General features: G+C 51.2%; 1 protein-coding gene across 2 annotated transcripts in view; it reads right to left on the reverse strand.

Annotated features, from left to right (window-relative positions):
* Positions 1–17507, reverse strand: part of LINGO1 (leucine rich repeat and Ig domain containing 1) — a 156017-nt gene that overhangs the window by 128525 nt on the left and 9985 nt on the right. For both annotated transcript variants that reach the window (XM_072934179.1, XM_072934178.1), the window contains exon 2: positions 12440–12601. The gene's annotated coding sequence lies outside the window, so the exon portion shown is untranslated. The remainder of the gene's footprint in view (positions 1–12439; positions 12602–17507) is intronic.

Below are 17507 nucleotides of genomic sequence, written 5' to 3' on the forward strand. Positions count from 1 at the left end.
GGAACATGCCCAAGCTGTCTGCTCCGTGCGTGCGCGCTGCTAAAAACGATCCACCTACTGCCCCCATCTCCTGCACCGCTTGTCAGCGCCGCCGTGCCTTTCCAAAGATAAGCAAGTTTACACACGCAGCCCGGGAGCAAAGCCCCGGGAGTAATCCCATCGGGGCAGGGGGGCAGCTTCTCTGCTCAGGCACAAGGCAAAGCTTCCATGCAGGAGTGGACAAGGAGCAGGGTGCCAGGTCTAGTGGAAGGTGTCCCTGCCCATGCAAGGGTGGTGAAATGAGATCTTTAAGGTCCTTTCCAACACCAACCACTCCATGATTCTATGATGGACAGCCTGGGGGATCATGCCCTACCAGCCAGGCAGCAGTACCTCCATCCCCTCCGCATCACGGCGAGGATGGAGCACCACTGCTGGCACAGGGAGAACACACGAAAAAACCAATTTACTTGCTCTTGAAGGATGCAGTGGCAGGGGAACACAGCCACCCTCATTACCACGGGGGCAATGTCGTGGGCTGCACTATGAGCACATCGAGGACACCCAGCTCGGCAGCCCTGCCCGACAGCTGAGCATCTGCACGGTCCAAGGGAGCGTAACGCATCTCCTCCCCAGCAATTCTCAAGGGCTCCACCAACAAATAATCCAGCTACAGAGATTTGACAAATTAACCTGTAAAACACTGCTGGCAAAGCCCAGCTTGTCTGAGACACCAGCAGGCAGCTCTCACTGGGGCACCCAACCAAGGTAACGGAGCAAGGCCAACACACACCAACTCAGAGCCTGGCTCCAGCCACCAGCATGTTTTTTAAAAAAAGGGTAGATAAACCACTGAGGTGGTTTGGGATTTGGTCAGGAGAGATGGGCTGAGCTCTCCTGCAACATGCACAGTGTACAATGAAGGCTCTACGCCCCCAAGGGAAAAGGACAGCAGGGCCAGCTCTGGCCCAACAGCCTGGCTCTGGATTCAAACACAAGCTGCTCAGAATCAGTGACAAGGTTGCTTTTTCTTTTGCTTTTAAATCCCTCTGGCAATATGGCCTTCAAGTGCTCATCAATCCGTTCAGGGCTGTCTCCCCCCCCCCCCCCCCCATCACTGCTCTGCAAATTTGAGTGAAATTGATATTTTCCTATCAGAAACATGAATTTTCAAACACACAGAACATTGGATTTGAAAGCTGACTTTTGTTGGGAAGGTGCCTGTCTCTTTGTTCACAAAAGGGCTCATTTTTCCTGGAAAAGGGCCCAGATTTTGAGTGAAAGATCAATAACATGCAGAAAACGGGTCCTTTTATTTAATTGTGCCATGATACCAGAAAGAAAAGAAAGAATCCAATGCTGAGGCTGAATGACTTCAAAATATTTTGCATTTGTTTACCCCAGTGCAAAGCTGGAGCATCTATTCAGAGGAACTCAATGGGAAGGAGGCAGCCTTTGGGGCTCCCCTAGAGTATCCCTTTATCACCTGCTGGTACCCCACTGGGACAGCATCCCTGGCACTGCTCCAGTCCAACCCCAGTCCATTTTTGGGAGTATTATTAGAGATTTAATTGCTGCTTCCTCTGCCCTGCCTTGTCCAAAGAACTCACTTACCACAATGTTAATGGATGACCTTCTGCCTACACTAATTACGAGAAAGGGTGAATCAAACTTAAATTGCAATTACAGCCGGGGTGGGAGAATAAAGACAAAAAATAAAATACACCACGAAGACACAGCATCCAAGATGCCGTGCAACAGTCATGACATGCTGCATCCTCCCCATCCATATGGGGGAAAACTAACACTTTGGCAAATTTATGAGGATGTGTGAAAGTGATTATATTCCTGAAAATATCTCAAGTGGAACGGCCTACCTGGCATATTTTGTTAGTCATGAAACACGCTCCTTCCACCGACTGTAGTTTGTGGCTTTCCATCTGCTTAAATACTTTAAATACCGAAACTTTCTTTTTTTCTTTTTTTTCCTTTTTTTTTTTTTCCCTAAGCTGAAATAGCATGCCAGCAGCAGAGTGCTGACTCAGGGGCACGGGATGAGAACATGCTCACCACCAGCAAAGGGATGCAGAAGGTGCCATGCCACAAGGGCAGGAGAGCAGAGGATTCACCACGTGGGTTGTAAGTCCTGCCCCTGGCCAAGAAATGCAAGAGGTCAGCTTGTGTTAATTAATTAACTGAATTAATTGAATTAGTGTCCAGCAAAGGAGCACCAAGAAAGAATATTATTTTGGGTCAAGTATGGACATGAAAGGGAAAAAGTTAAAGGAAGGAAATGACACTAGTTGGCCATTTTAATTTCTTTTGGCCAAGAAAAAATAGACAACAGTTGTAAAGGTTACAGGTCACTGCTGCCAAGCCCAGATTTTAGCAAGATGTGGTTTATGGGCACTTGTTCCAGGGCAGTCAGCAACCTGATCCCCCCAGTTCCTGCTTTCATGGGGAGTGATGTCCCTTTTGTCCTGGCAGAGCTGGGGAAAAGGCTCCAGGGCATCAAGGGAATCAAGGGCTGCTTCTCTCCTGCCCTCTCCTGCTCTTTAGTTAAGAGTTTCCACTTTACAGCCCTGGCTGGAGTTTCTCTGGCCAAAGTGGCTGGAAGTGGAGTGGGCCTGCACAGGGATGTAGCCAGACCTCAGCACTGGTGCAGAGAAAACCCAGCCAAGACTCCCAATGTCGAAAGAGATCGCCAAGGAACAGCAGAGCAGCAGAGAAACATCCCCCAAAACATTTAGGTGCAAGCCCACTCCCACCAGGGAGGTGCCCTTAGATGTGCTGGAGGGTGGGCAGGCCCTGGCACAGGGTGCCCAGAGCAGCTGTGGCTGCCCCATCCCTGGCAGTGCCCAAGGCCACGTTGGACAGGGCTTGGAGCACCCTGGGACAGCAGAAAATGCCCCTGCACATGGCAGGGGGTGGGACTGGATGAGCTTGGAGGTTCCTTCCAACCCAAACTGATTTTACGATTCTACTATTGTGTTCCCAGGGAAAACCTGGAATATCAACACTATGATTTATCCACAAAGGGATCATTTTGAGTCATCAAAGCAGTTATCTACTTGTTGCGTGAGGCAATGGCAATTGTGCCCCTCAAAGCAACAGTGAGCAGCACTCACGGTGTAACTACAGTGCAACTACTCTTTGCCTGATTACGGAGGATGATCAAAGTACGGGAGCATCGCGGCCGAATCACCTCCTCGGAGCGTGCCGGCTGCGCAAGAGAAACCCCAGCCACAGACACACATCAACGGGAGCAGAGACCAGGGGAATATGATGAGCATTTTCCCAAATGGCAGTGAAAAGCTGAATATTAGGTGATTTGTGGCAGATTTTCTCCGAGAGAAAATCTCTTCTACCATAGCGGTAAGGTTTTCACAGCTCATTTGGCTTTTCATTTGCTGAACGGCTTTGTGCGCTTCTCCCTTCCAGGACAAGGCTTCATCATTTGTGTTTTCTAACAGGTTTGGTTTTTTGGTTTTTTTTTTGCCTAGGAGAAAACCATCTTTCCTCCTGCTCTCTGTGAACCTAATTCTGCATCTCCAGCTGACATTCAAGGGTTTTGGAGTTACTGTCACTTTTCAGGGGGATAAATCATCTTGGAGGGCAGGGGTTTTTTTTTCAAGGTTCAGTACCTGGAGGAGGAGTTTCTCCTTCCAAATGCAGATAGTCCCTGAGAGAAATAATCCCATGGGAAATAATCCTGTACAAAGAGGGTTTATTGCATCTTTTCACAGGCTCTTTCTCACTGACAATTGATGAGTTCATGGCTACCAATATCCATTAGAGGGTTTATATTATTTCTTGTTAGAAAATAAAAAAGGCAGAGCCTAAGAAGAGTAAAACCAGCCACAGAGACTGAAGACTGACAGGAGCTGCCTGGCAGACAGTGAGTGAAAATGCTCTGACAAGATGAAATGTTTTTTCTTTCATTGAAATCACTCCCTTTCCGAATGACTAATACACAGCTATCGCACCATGGATATTTCCAGAGTGATGAGATGTTTTTAAAATATCTCACTGTGCCTCAAAATATCTCACTCTGGCTCAATAGATCATCCAAAACACCACCCACGGAAATCATAAATAAATAGATACTATAGTGCTGTAAAAGAGCAGACTGGCCAGGGTCAGGGCAGCATCCTTCATCGATGAGTTCAATGAGGCCACTGAACACCTCCTCTGGGCACGTGGCTCCTGCAGCCAGGCTTTGTGGAGGTGGAGACACCGAGCCCTTGCAAATGGAGCTGGGCACCTCCTACTCTCCCAGCACCTTCACAGAGCTGTCCTGTACAGCTCCTCGATGACACAGATATCTCCCTGAGTGAGCAAACTGGATGTAAGAGGCACAGTGGACTCCATCTTCCACTTAACCACCTGCACTCAACAGCACAGCGGAACACAGGTGACATTCTCTGGCACACGGGCCACCCCTGGAAATCCATCTGCCCTCTTGGGGACCCCATTGCCTACACAACAGCTTCAAACCTCAAGTTGCAGCAACCAGAAACACTCCCTCCCACTCCCTACCCCGAACCACATTGCTCCCGTCAGGAAAGGGACACCCACAGCCTGGGAACAGCTGGCGTTGGGTGACGTGCTGGAGGGGGTGACTGCCAGCCCAGCACCTCCACACCCCCTCACCCCAGCAGCAGGGACCAGCCCAGCACAGCACCCGCTGCAGAGCCAGGAAAATCCCATTCTCCTAAAAAGGGATTGAGCCAAGCCAGGAAGCTCCTGCTCTCCTGACAAAGACTCTGAGGGATTGAGCCAAGCCAGGAAGCTCCTGCTCTCCTGACAAAGACTCTGAGGGATTGAACCAAGCCAGGAAGCTCCTGCTCTCCTGACAAAGACTCCGAGGGATTGCAAGGACTGAATGGTTGCAAAGCCGCCCCCAGGCAGCTGATGTTTCACACATTTGGATGCACTTGCTCCAGGCTTGGAGAGGGGAAAAAGCAGCAAAATGGCAAGAAGAAATCACGGAGCAGGGCTGACATGCCTTGCACATGCTCCAATCGTTTTGTGTGCAGAGAGGAACTCATGCCAGATCCCCAAGCCATTGTCCTCCCTGAAGGGAAGAGACCAGAGTCCCATGCCAGGCTTGGATCCCCGTACAAGGACAATTCTGCTTGGTAATTCAAGCAAAACTCCCAGAAAGTTGGGAGTGCAGACATATTTTTGAAAGCTCCCTGGATCCTGGTACACACAGCTTAGATCCAGCCCAAGGAGAGCTGTGATTCCCAAAACCCCAGCCCAGCCCAGCCTCAATTCACTCTGCAGAAGTTGAGAGTCCTCTTCCCTAGGAATCAGGCATCACTCTATTTTGCTGATTGAAAGCTAAGAGAGCAAATCGTTTTGAAGAGCTGAAAATGGGCTCCTTTGCTTTTCTCAGCAAGATAAGAAAATGGTTCAGATCACCCAGGCTGTGCTGTTCCTAAGTTGTTTCCTCATTAGTGGCATTTACTGAAGTACATTTTGAAACTTTGAGTGATGAAGCAGCTTTTCAGAACAGGAGTCAGAATAGATCCTTTGGAAACCACGGACAATCTGATACTTGCAGTCTTCTTTTCAAAAGGGCTGAAGCTACTTGTTCAGCATCGCAGGAATTGGTGGATTCTGTGGGTTCAAGGAAGGAAAACACCTTGCCACAGAAATTCAATCCTCCTGCTGAGGTACATGGGAGCATGGGAACCCAGCAGCAATGCAACCTTACAGAGCTCTGCCAGCTCCTGTCCTTCCTGTCAACCTCTGCTTGGTTTTTCCCTAAATTTCTCCATCTTCCCACTGGGAACAGGCAGCACTGAGAAGCTGCAGAGAGATGACAGAGATGCTGCAAAGGCAGGAGGGAGAAAGACAAGGCCCTGCATTTCCAATGAAGATAGCTCCAACATCTGTCCTCAGCCACAAATGTATTCACCCGCACAGACACACTCATCAGATGAGGCTCTAAAATATTTACTGCCCAAATATCAATCCTCATAAAGCAAGGCAGCCATTTGGGCTTGGGGAGGGGGAAGGAGACGGGGCGGGTTGTCAATAATGTCATAACCACGGGCAATTTTATGTATCTCTGGAAATGGCCAAGGAACACGCAGCTTGACAGATGTGCAAACGGGTAATGCAGGCTCCCTAGTTATGAGCGTGAGGATGTCAAGAGGAATAGATGAGCAGTAATTCAAAGTATATTGGGCTTAGAGAAGTACATGGGCACCATAATGAATGCGGGGTGGGCACTGCGGTGGAGGGAGGGCTGAAGGAGGATCAGGAGGCAGTGGGATGCTGGTCAGAGAATGCAGCCCCTGTAGTGCTTGAGAGTGACTGAAGGGACAGGGGACCAGGCTGGGCATTTGGTGGCCTGAGTCACCTATGCAGTAACCATAGGGTGCTACTGCACCGAGGGATGGATCAGCCTATCTGCTCCTGCCAGAGGCTGGACCAACTTCCAGGCTGCTTCTTCCTTCTTCACAGCTGCATCTCTACACAAACCTCTCCCACCATTGTGCCACCTTTCCTTTCCCTTACTCTGAAACTCAGAGTTTTAGCCAAATACCTGTATTTTTCACCAAGAGTCAAAAAAAGAAACCTCACCAAGGAACCAAATTATGTTTCAAGGTTTATCTCAGCAGAACTACATCTCCAAACAAGAAAACAAACCCGACCGCAGCAAGGGCTGCCGCCGCCCCCGGCGCCGCCTGCGAGGCGCAGGCACTGCTCACACCTCTGACTGTGCCTCGCCCGGCATTTCCCCATCCCACCCCGGCGGGCTGGAAAAAGCAGCATCACACAGACGCACACCGCGCCCCCGGCCGCACGCTCCCGCCCCACAGCCACGAATCCCGGGCGCACGACAGCCACGGAGCCTGGCCGGCTTCCAGCATGAAGGGCTGGGAAGAGCAAAGAATGGAACACCAATTTAACTAGGGATGGGATGCCGGGACTCTTCTGCTCAGGTGTTTGGTTTGCCGGAGGAATGGGGCAGCGCGGTGCAAAGAGGACCATTAGCCAGTCCCAAATGGCCTCGCTTGGCCAGCTCAGAACAGTGCACAGGGACATCGCAGCTCTACTCATTTTTCCATAAGATTCGCCTCCTTCAACATTTCTGGCAGTGAAATTCCCCCTCTCCCACGTCCTGCAATGCTCTTTGAAGGGACGCAGTCATTGGCTGTGGTGGTGGAGCCACGCACACCCTTCCTCCCTCTCAGCTCCTGCGGAGAAGTTCATCATTTTTCCACACTCTGGTGCTTTTGGAGCTGGGGGGAATTACTCATGAAGGCAAGCAGGCACCCCACACACCAGCAATCACCATAAAGGTGGTTTTTCCTGTGGAAAAATCCATGAATCACTGTAAAAGTCAGTCAGGCTCAAAGCAAGCCACACTACTCACCATTGTTTATTAAAAAGAATTAATCACCAATCTTTTTCTTGGCCGATTTGATGAAATATGACTTATCCCAACCATTTGCTCCTAAGTTGTTACAATATCCAGCTGCAAACATCCTCTGTGTGTGCTCTGGCAGGCTTCCCCGTGGCTCACAAAGTGACACGCAGTTCTGTTAGGTCAAATGACCAATGACTGAAAAAGCCTGCATCTTGAAGGAATATTTCCTACACGTCTCAGGCCCCAGGTTTTCACTCTGGAGACACACTGCTGGCACTGGCTGCTGCTGCGAATGCATTGCTCAGTGAAAAGTCCCGCTGGAGCTGAAGAGCCCTGGGGTGTTGCAGCCCTGGGCAAGGGGTGACACCCCGAGGAGGCCAGGGCACAGGCACAATAGGAGATGACACACACACACACAGGGCACAGGTCCTCTGCCTTCCATGCAAAACACTGTCTGCCACCACCCCAACCAAGCCACACGCAGGCAGGTACCAGGATGGGGAGGCCGAGGGTGGCATCACACTGCATGGGCACAGCAGTTCTGACCCAGTGAGACAACCAAGTGGTAACAAATCCTTAATGAAAAAAATCTCTTTTTCTTTCCAAAAAACGTCCTTGTTATAATTTCTTTCTCCTGGCGGCACCCTCCTGTGCACAAGAGCTTGGCCATGACATGGTGTAAGAGCAGGAAACTTCAATGCCCAGAGTTGCGAGAGCAGAAATGAGAGATAATTGCACTTCTTACAGCAGCACCAGCTTATCATAAGGAAACTTTCCCTGCTAATGAGGCCATTCTGTTCAGACATTCAGCAAGAGTTAAGAGAGCTGGTGCTGCTGCTGCCAGCCCATCATGGGTGCAGACAGGGGGCAGGTAGGGGTGAGAAAAGCAGCCCAGGAAACCATCCCCATGGTCCCAACCTCATCACTTTGCAGCTTACTGGAACTCAGTTTTCCTCACCTGGCTTTAATTTATTTCTCTTCAAAAACAACAACAACAAAAAAATAACATCCCACTATATCAGCTATTGTCTACTCTGCCTCCTCTTGCCTTTGGCTACATGCTGGTTTCAAGGCATCTCCTGGTAGAGCTGCACCTGCCATCCAGTCTTAGGCCTCTGCAAAGGATTTCCTTTCTGCATCGGTGCCCACACCCATACAGGTCCTGGGGAGCTGTGGCTGGCACTGCCAGGGGCAGCTGGGGACAAGCCTCTGTGTTGATGAGTGCCAGCTGCTGAGCAGGATGCCTGGGCTGTGGCAGCTGGAGGCAGAGGTAGCGATTTGTGTACTCACCTGGAAAGGCAGACATCCTCTCATCCCTTGCAGAGCTGCTGAGAAACCAGCTCCTGGCTTTTTTCCTAGGAGTTTAACATCACCATACTCCAGCTACTAGGAGCAGATGCAAAATCCCCTCTCCCTTGAGTCCAGAGAACCCCATGGCAGGGGCAGAGGTGAGACAGCTCTGTAGGAGAGCCAGTTTCCAGGAAAAATGCTTGGAAGGTGGCAGTTGCAGCCAGATCAGATTGCATCTCTTGTTTTGAAGGGAACCATGGGACAGTGCCTGCAGCGTGGCTCTGCTTTGGCACATCCCAGGCTGAGCTGCCAGCACCAGCCTCGCTCCTTGTTGGCATGCCAGGCACATACATCCAGTGGCATGGGGCTGCTCTTCCTGCAATCTGTGTACCCAAGCAGCAGCACCAGGAAGGCTTGGAGAAGTACAGCAAGAATGGAGAAAAGGAGGGAAGGGAAAGAAAGTCACAGCTGAGCACAGCACCACAGCTTAGGCTGCAAAGCCAAGGCTGGCAGTGTTGCTCCAGTTGCCTGCACGACCTTGACAAGCTGCAGGGAGGAAGAGGAAAGCCTCCAGTGGCTGCTGTGTGTGCTAACAGGGACAGGGGAAGTCAGGCAGGGGACAGAGGGGTGGGCACCATTTGGGATGTGCCACCCCAGCAACAGAGCACACCAGATGCACCAGGCTGCTTTTACCTCTGTCTCAGCCCCAGAAAGGCAACTCCCAACCCACACCTTCTCCAGACAGCATTTTGTGGGTCTTGGGTTTGTTCCCATGGGAGCACATGTGTAGGAAGAGGTGAACACCTCATGTCACTCCTCTGGGACCCAGCACGGGGCAGCAGGAGCAGGAGTAGGCTCTGCCTGTGCTCCCCAGAGGGAAGGGCAGCCAGCCCTGTTCTGCCAGGCAGAAGACACTACCAACACAAAGGCAGGCCCCCGAGATCACAGCGTGTCTATCTTGAGAGCTCAGAATAAATATTTAAAGGTGGAGGGGAAAAAAACCTGCTTGTGTCAGTGAGCAAGTTCTCTGTCTTTGCTCTGGGATTTGAGACAGAGACAGAAGAATGACAAAGGAGACACAGGTTTCATCAAATCATGGGCACATCAGAAGCGATGGCTTTCAGACGCCGGCTTTGCTGCAAGACAAATTCTCTCCCAGCCAGATGCCTGACAACCCTGACAGCCCTCGAGGACTGCAGGTCTGTGTTCCCTCAGACACATGGGGTTGCAGTGAGCCCACCTTCTTACACCTCTCCACTCCAGCCAGGGATGAGAGACAGGCTGTTCCCTAAATCCCTTTCTGAGCCAGTAAGAGCTGGTCCTGACCTGTGGGAACAGGTGACCCCTCCTTGCCCTGTCCTGCGAGATGTACAAGGTGATGGGCTCTGCATCACAGTGTTGGACAAATGTTCCCAAATCCCTGTCCCCACAGCAGAGCTCTGCCAGAGGAGCAAACCATGGCTCAGCTTTCTCAATGCCTCCCATGAGCGATGGCTGGGGGGAAGGATGGGAGGTGACAGCTCTGCTCAGCTCCCAACAGCCCTGTGCTGGGCCATTGCTCAGAGGCAGTGGCCAGAGCAGCCACAGAGAACGGGATGTTCCGTATCACAAGGCTGTCCTTAGGATGCTTTTATTTCCAGAGAGAGCTCATTAGTTCTGGTTGTGCAGGAGTTCAGGGTTTTTTTCTCCCTGTTACCAAGAGCTGGAAAACTCCACTGAATAACATCTCTGAGCACGGGTGGAACAAAGACAGGGCATGGCGGGGAGAGGAGCAACTAAACCAGAGATAATCAAAGCTATTGCTGCAGACTCACATCACTTACAATCTCCATCTCCTTTGGATTTCCCAGCTGGACTGGTGTCTGCTTGCTCAGCCCCACTCACCACTGTGCCAGGGCTGCAGGGCTTGGCTCTGCTCGGCTCCAAGGGAGAGGAAGATGCAGAGGAGAGTTTGAGATGGCAGGAACTAGGCTCAAGGCAGCCCACTGGATCAGATGGGGTGCCAGGAGCTAAAGGGACTTGCAAATTCACTAGGCAAGGAGAAAGGCTGTATCTCTGGCACTGCCACAAGAGGGGTTTAATACAGGGACATCCTACCCAGGCATGCTCCAGCTGTGATGCCTTGCAGCTGCAGCTGGCTGGAGTAGTCTGGAGCAGGTGCCTCTTTACCAAGCCCTGGCACTCCTCTCCCATCACCACACAGTTCAGCACACACTGCAGGAGATGCAGCCAAGGAATCACGTACCAACAGCAGGAGATAAGCCACCTTCCCAGATATGATCACAGGCCCCTTTATCTCCTTAACCCTTATGCATTCACTTATCCATCCCAGATCTGTTCCTCCTTATCTGAATTCTCCTCCTGTTCATTCCCATCTCTCACCATGGCTGGTCTCAGAGCATCGAGGCCTCTCCAGAAGCTATGGAGGCAGCAGGAGGGCCTGATGCCCCGGGCAGCCACTCACCACAGCTAATGGGATGGGCTCTGATTGACTGGCCCCGGCGATTGAAAGTTAATAAACTGTTAAAAGCAGCCCTATAAATCACCCATGCAGGAAGTGACCTGGACAGGAGGCCTAACGAGTTAGCAGAGGTTCTATTTAAAAGCCATTTGTCTGAGAAGTGCAACATAAAGAGTCAAATAACTCTTAGGAAAACAGCAGTGATGGAGCTACTGGGAGGATTAGAGCTGGCTGGATATTTATAGCCTGAGGATGTCAGTCTTCCCAGTGCTAACTGGCTTGTGCTTCCCAGCTGGAGCATCCCAGCTGATCCCAGCTCCAGGTAGGGAGCTCCCAAAGTGAACCAGGACAAGGCAGACCACAGCTCCGAGTCCTACTTTTAGTTCTCTGGGTTCACTGTGATTTTCTCACAGACCTCTCAAAACAGGAGTCTCATGCCCATGTCCATCCTGGGATAAGCTGGTAGCATCCTCATCTTCCTCCAGGCCTCAGCTCCCCTGCCCATGTGTGGGGTCACACATGAAGAAGCTGCTATTCTCACATGCTGCTGCACACAGCTGATATCTCTGTTTGCATGGAGAAGCTCGACAATAGGAGGCCCCAAAAATCTCAACTCCAAAACCACCCCAGAAATCATGGGGTTTTTTTTTGTTTTGAATCCTGATTTTCACTCCTCTTCCACGAATACTGATTTTCCACCCATGGGGAGGGCAGCTGGGCCACATCAGCCTCAGCCCCTCCTCACTCTCCACAAGCTGACCTCTACTTTTTTAATTTTTAAAAAACCCTACTGCCAAGTGCAAGGAGCAGACAAGGGTGTTTCCCTGGGAGAGGGCCTTGGCCCCCTCCCAAATGCCCTGCCCCAGCCATTCCTTACTCTACCATGGCAGGAAACCTTCAACACCCTAAAGGCCTTTTACAGTTGAAAGAAAAGGTGGCTCGTGCTTGGGAAGCCTCCAGAGTATCATTAAGAGGAAAATTATACTCAGTTATCCTCAGAGGTGCATCAGGGAAGCTGAGGCAGTCACAAGGTACCAGTCCCACCCAAGCCTGGCGCCTTGCAGCAGCAGAGTACTTTCTAAAACTATGAGCACATTCCAATGGGATACAGTCTGCAAGCAACAGGCTTCACCAGCAGCTAACCCGCCTTCAAAATCACCATTTAATTGCAAGAGATCTCAACCCCAAGCCAGCACCTTTCATGCCAGCAAGACGAGGGGGAGAGGAGTAGGTAGGAGATGCAAAGACACAGCAACAACCTGATTGCACTTGAATTTTCCAAGTGAAATTGGGTTGCCTTTGCTTTTCAGGGACATCCTTACCTTGGGAGGGATGCAGGAGCTGGGTGCAGGTGCAGCCAGTTCTCCTGGGCAGCGATGAGCACCTTCCAGGGGAGCAGGGCAGCCTAAGAGTGCCGTGGGGCTGTGGCTGGGAGGCTGCTCCGGCGGCTCAGCGGGCGGCTCATGGCTCCCAGGCACAGGGGGCTGTGGGTGGGAAGGCACAGAAGGTGTCAGTCTGGAAACACATGGCCTCAAGCACACACCAAGCAAACCCAACCCCACACAAAGGCTGACTTGAAAGTTAGGAAAGTGAAGAAATTAAAATATTGATATTTTTCTGTATTGCTCTTATTTCCCCTGCTCCTCCATCATCAAGGAGAGCAAAGCAGTGGGATCTGCTTAGATCTGGACACTGAGCAGATTTGGATACCTGAAGAGGTCCAGCAGCTCCTGCCAGGCACAGGGTGATTCTTGGGAGCAGTTTCCCAGAGGGTGTTATGTGCTTCCAGCATCACTAGTGGGGAAGGAGAGAAGGCACAAGCTCACCTGGACAAGCAGCCCCTGGCCTGTGCTGATGCACACAACCATGAACATGAAAGGGAAGGCTCCCCCAGCTCAAAAGGCCCAGCCAAAGGGTCTCACAAGACAAGGGGAGCTCTCTTCATTCCTCACTGGTCAAGGGGTTGCACTGGCACCTAGGAAATGCTAAGAGAAAGCAGATCCTTGACCCACTGATCTGTGATCACTACTCCCAAATTCAAAACTGAAAGGGAAGCAAGACTCTCTGCTGATGGAGGTGATACATCCACCCATCCTCTAACCAGCTTCACCTTCACATGCAGCACTCTCCTCTCCAGCAAGAGTTTGATTTAATACATTTATTTAGTGGAGAGGTCCCCAAGGCAGAACTCACATTCTCTTTTTGCATCTCAAACAGTTTTGAGCAGTCAGTGTTTCACAAATTAATAATAATGTGATGGCACTTTGAAAAATAGACTGTCCTGTCCTCAAAAAAGGGGCCACATTTCCCAATTACTCCAAAGGGCACTGCTTCAGACCTCGCTGAGCAAATGGCATTTAGGTGCAGCCACCTTCTAATGGCAATGATGTGATCCTGCTACGGCTGCAGTCACAGTACTGTTAGGGTTCAAAGGGACTTCTGGAGGTCACCTAGTCCAAGCCCCCTAATTAAAACAGACCCTTTAAAATGATTAAAGCACTATTACACATCTCCCAAATGATGGTACTAGTGAAAATACAATGAAATATTCCCCACCCGGCCACAAGGAAGGTGAACAGTACCGGGGCAGGGGTTGGGCACAGCAGAGTGGAGCCCCCCGAGCCCGCAGGCACCGCTGTGCCCCGCAGTGCCCATTGGTACCCAGGACCAAACCTCGGGCTGCTGGGCCCAAACCCATCCCCACCCATCCACCGGTGACATCAAAGGGCACTGCAGCTCACACATCCCTGCAGGGACCCTTCCCATACCCACCCTGTGCCCCACAGACTAAAAAAGCAGCTGTGGGGTGCTCAGCCATTCCCCCTGGCCCGCAGCACCATGCTGTGGGTGCAGCATGGCAGTGTCCCCGTGCCCACAGGCTGGCCCTCACACCCACACACACCATCCAGCATGGGGCTCAGGTGTATCCCATCTCCACACTACACAGCGTGAGGGCAGGGGACAGGAGGGGTGGAAGCAAGTTAAAAATACCTCTTAGGCATTTTTTAGCAGCCATCCCCTACCCGAGGTCTGCCATGCTACCCCAAGCTGTCAGCTAAGCTCAGCATCTCTCTGTCATGAAAAGTATTCACGAGGTTTGCGGTGGAGGCTGGCAAATATTTGCCAAGGATTCTTCCAAATCTCCAAGCCCGCCATGAGCTCGCTGCAAATTTGTTTGCTGATCGTGGTCCTTGCACTAATTTGCAAATGGAGAGCAAAGAAAAAGGCAGCTGTACAGTGTAGGGGAAGATGAGCAAGCAGGGTCCTATTCCATGGGGAAGGCAACTCCACCTACCCTAATGAGGGCTCATTAATTAACACCTGCAGCACTGGTGCAACACCCAGCTCCCGATGCTGCTTGTGGCCAGGGAAGTGATCTCGGCACAGGCAGCAGCAGGGAATGGGAGGATGCTGCTGGGGATGGCAACAGGCTGTAAGGCCAGTGCCAGCCCCAGTCTGACCTGTCTGGGTGGCAAGTTGCAAAGAGGTGCTGGGAAGGCATCCTCTCCTCTTCCCTACTCCCTCCCCAAAGCAGTTCCAATCAGAGTTTCTCCTGTGGCTTCCCCTCTGATTTTGGCACTTCACCAAGTTCCAGCCCAGGCCAAGCACATTGCTAATTAGCTGCACTAATTAATCACAGTTTCCATTGTTTATTCTTTTGTTCTCACACAAACGCCCATGCTGCCTGGTTTGTGAGCTGCCATGGCATTCATGGAGCACCAGCACAGCTGGTGGAGCTGACCCCAGGGAATGTGGGTCACTGGCTGCTGGGCTCATCACTAGAGACCAGAACAGAACCCAGCCCTGGTCCTGCTGGAACGCGAGTTAAAAGCCAAAGCCATCGATTCTGGCCTGAAACAGTACAAGCTTTACAACCCCTCTCACTCCATCAGCCTGGAATTGCTCATGCCAGCACAGCTCAGAAACTTGCAGGAGGCCAGGAGCTGCTGGTGGGTCATTTAGTCCATTCCTCCTTTGGAACTGGGATTTACTACGCCTGAAGAGTGCCCAGTCATCAAGCCTGGCCTCCAACATCTCCAGCAAAGCCAATTCTCCAGCCTCTCTTGGCTTCCTGAGGCTGCTGCCACCACTGTCAGGGCACAGAGCGGGCTGCAGTTCACTTGCCACCATCCTTGATCCCTCCTGCAGCCATCAGTGCCACAGCCCATTCTTCCTCTGTGCAGCCATGGGGATGGCTGCCTGGCTGTAAATCCATCAGATCCCCCCGGGAGACACCCCACACTTGCTCCCAGGGGTGAGCAGGGCAGATGGAGCTGGCACACAGCCCCAGCACAGAGGCAGTCATGCATCCGCCTCTCCCGGCTAATCCCACCTCAATCCTGCCTTTGTGCTCATCACAGCCACTGCCTGAGCATTAGGCACCCGCCGAGTCCAGCTAATCTCTGGAAAACTCCCTCACCCAGGGGGGTTCCCCTTCCCTGGGCAGCCCTGCTACCCCAGAGGCATGGGGGGACAGGAGGACACGCTGGCTGGGACTCCTTGCCAACACTGCCATGATGTGCTGGGAACGAACCCAACAACGACTCTGTTCACTCCCTCTTTTCAGGGATTTTTTTAACCAGACATTCTCTGAAAAAAAAAAAAAAAAAAAAAAAAAAAAAGACACCAAGGGGAGAAAAAAGAACTGTTAGTCCAAGGGAGTCTGTTGTTAAATACAGAGAAATCCACGTCTGAAGTCCAACAGAGGCCAAGGTTTCTGGGCTTTGACACAGCTGACAAGCTAGAGCACAATGAGAAAATACACACACAGAAATAGCCAGGCAGGATAAAGGATTTACTGCTCCTTTCACAGAAAACAAAAGAATAGGCTTAAACAGTCCATTTAGGAGTGGTAAAAAAAAAAAGAATAAAAGAAAAGAAAGATAAAAACCAGATCTGCAGGAAGAATATTTGAGTCCAGGATTACCAGGAGGTGAAGGAAAACCAGATCCTGCCTGTCCTGGGTGCAGCAGGGCAGCAGCATCCACAGGGACTCTCTCCCAGGCCCAGCAGCAGTGTGTGTGTGCAGTGAGCACACACACAAAATGCCAGGTCTCACCTCAGAGTCAGTCAGTGCCCTCCTGCCCTGGGCAGAGCATCCCACCACAGCCCACATTCTGGCACAGCCAGCTGTCATGCCAACATCTGCACAGTCTCACCTCTGGAGTGTTTCTCCTGCCCTGATTCTGGCTGTAGGATTGCCCTCTTCACTCCAATCCCTCTCCAGGGTCCACTTCCCCATGGCCAGCCACCCCAGCTAATGGCTGGTGCTCCCTTGCCTGTCAGACAGGCTTTTCCATGACAGGAAACTCCAGGCTCTTGGCTGCCCTCCCTTTCACAAGGAAGTTATCCCAGAACACCTCTTGGGACCTCAGCTGTGGAGGCCTGATGGAAAGAGAGCTAGGGCTGGCAGGGGCTTTGGAAACAGCTTCCTGCCCTCATCTCTCCAGGTGTGTCCTCACTGAAGAGGGAAGTTTTCAGTTCCCTCTAAATTTCCTCTAACTTGTGATGAAAGAGAAACTCTTTGGAGAAAAGACAGGAACCCAGTTTCCCTGATTAAAGTACCACAGTGGGATTTTTTGGGTTTCTTTTCTTTTTAGTAGCATCAGCCAGAACAGAGCTTTGCAACCAGGCAGGCAGAAGGTCTTACCCTTTCCATGGCAGGAGACCAAGTCTCCCAGCTGGAGACCAGGACAGAAACCAACCCTGGTCCTGCTGGGAAGTGAATTAAAAGCCAAAGCCATCAATTCTGGCCTGAAACAGCACGAGATTCACAAACCCACTCACTCCATCAGCCTGGAATTGCTCATGCCAGAGCAACTCAGACTGTCTGTGTGGAACTCCCAGGAGCCCAGGGGCTACTGGTGGGTCATTTAGTCCACTCCCCCTTTGGAAACTGGGATTTACTGTGCCTAAAGCACACCCAACGGCTACGGTCAAGCCTGGCCTCCAACATCTCCAGCAAAGCCAATTCTACAACCTTCCTTGGCAGCTTACAAGCTGCTTAATTGTCCTGATAGTTATGCATTGAGGGTTTTTTTTGTAAAAAGCAGCTGATTTCTCAGCAGCAACAAATACTTGGGAAAGCTTTCTGTCTGGCAAACTCTCTCTATTGTTCATCTCTTTCATATAAAATGTTCCTAATGAAGAGGAAAAGCAGGATCTTGGCTTCTTTCAAAACAATCTGAAATATTATATTAAAAACATGCACTGAGTGTTGACATATTTAGTGCATTGCTTTATAAAGCAAATTGCCCAAGCTCATTCAGAACTTGACACCATAAAGGCAACACAGAACTGCATGACTGGGAGGATACCACTGCAAGAAGTACCACTCTGGGGAGCTGTGGAGCACCCTGGAGCAGCCAGACAGTCTTGACTCCATCCTAG

This window comes from Taeniopygia guttata, chromosome 10 (assembly GCF_048771995.1).
Source record: "Taeniopygia guttata chromosome 10, bTaeGut7.mat, whole genome shotgun sequence".
NCBI classification, from domain to species: Eukaryota; Metazoa; Chordata; class Aves; order Passeriformes; family Estrildidae; genus Taeniopygia; species Taeniopygia guttata.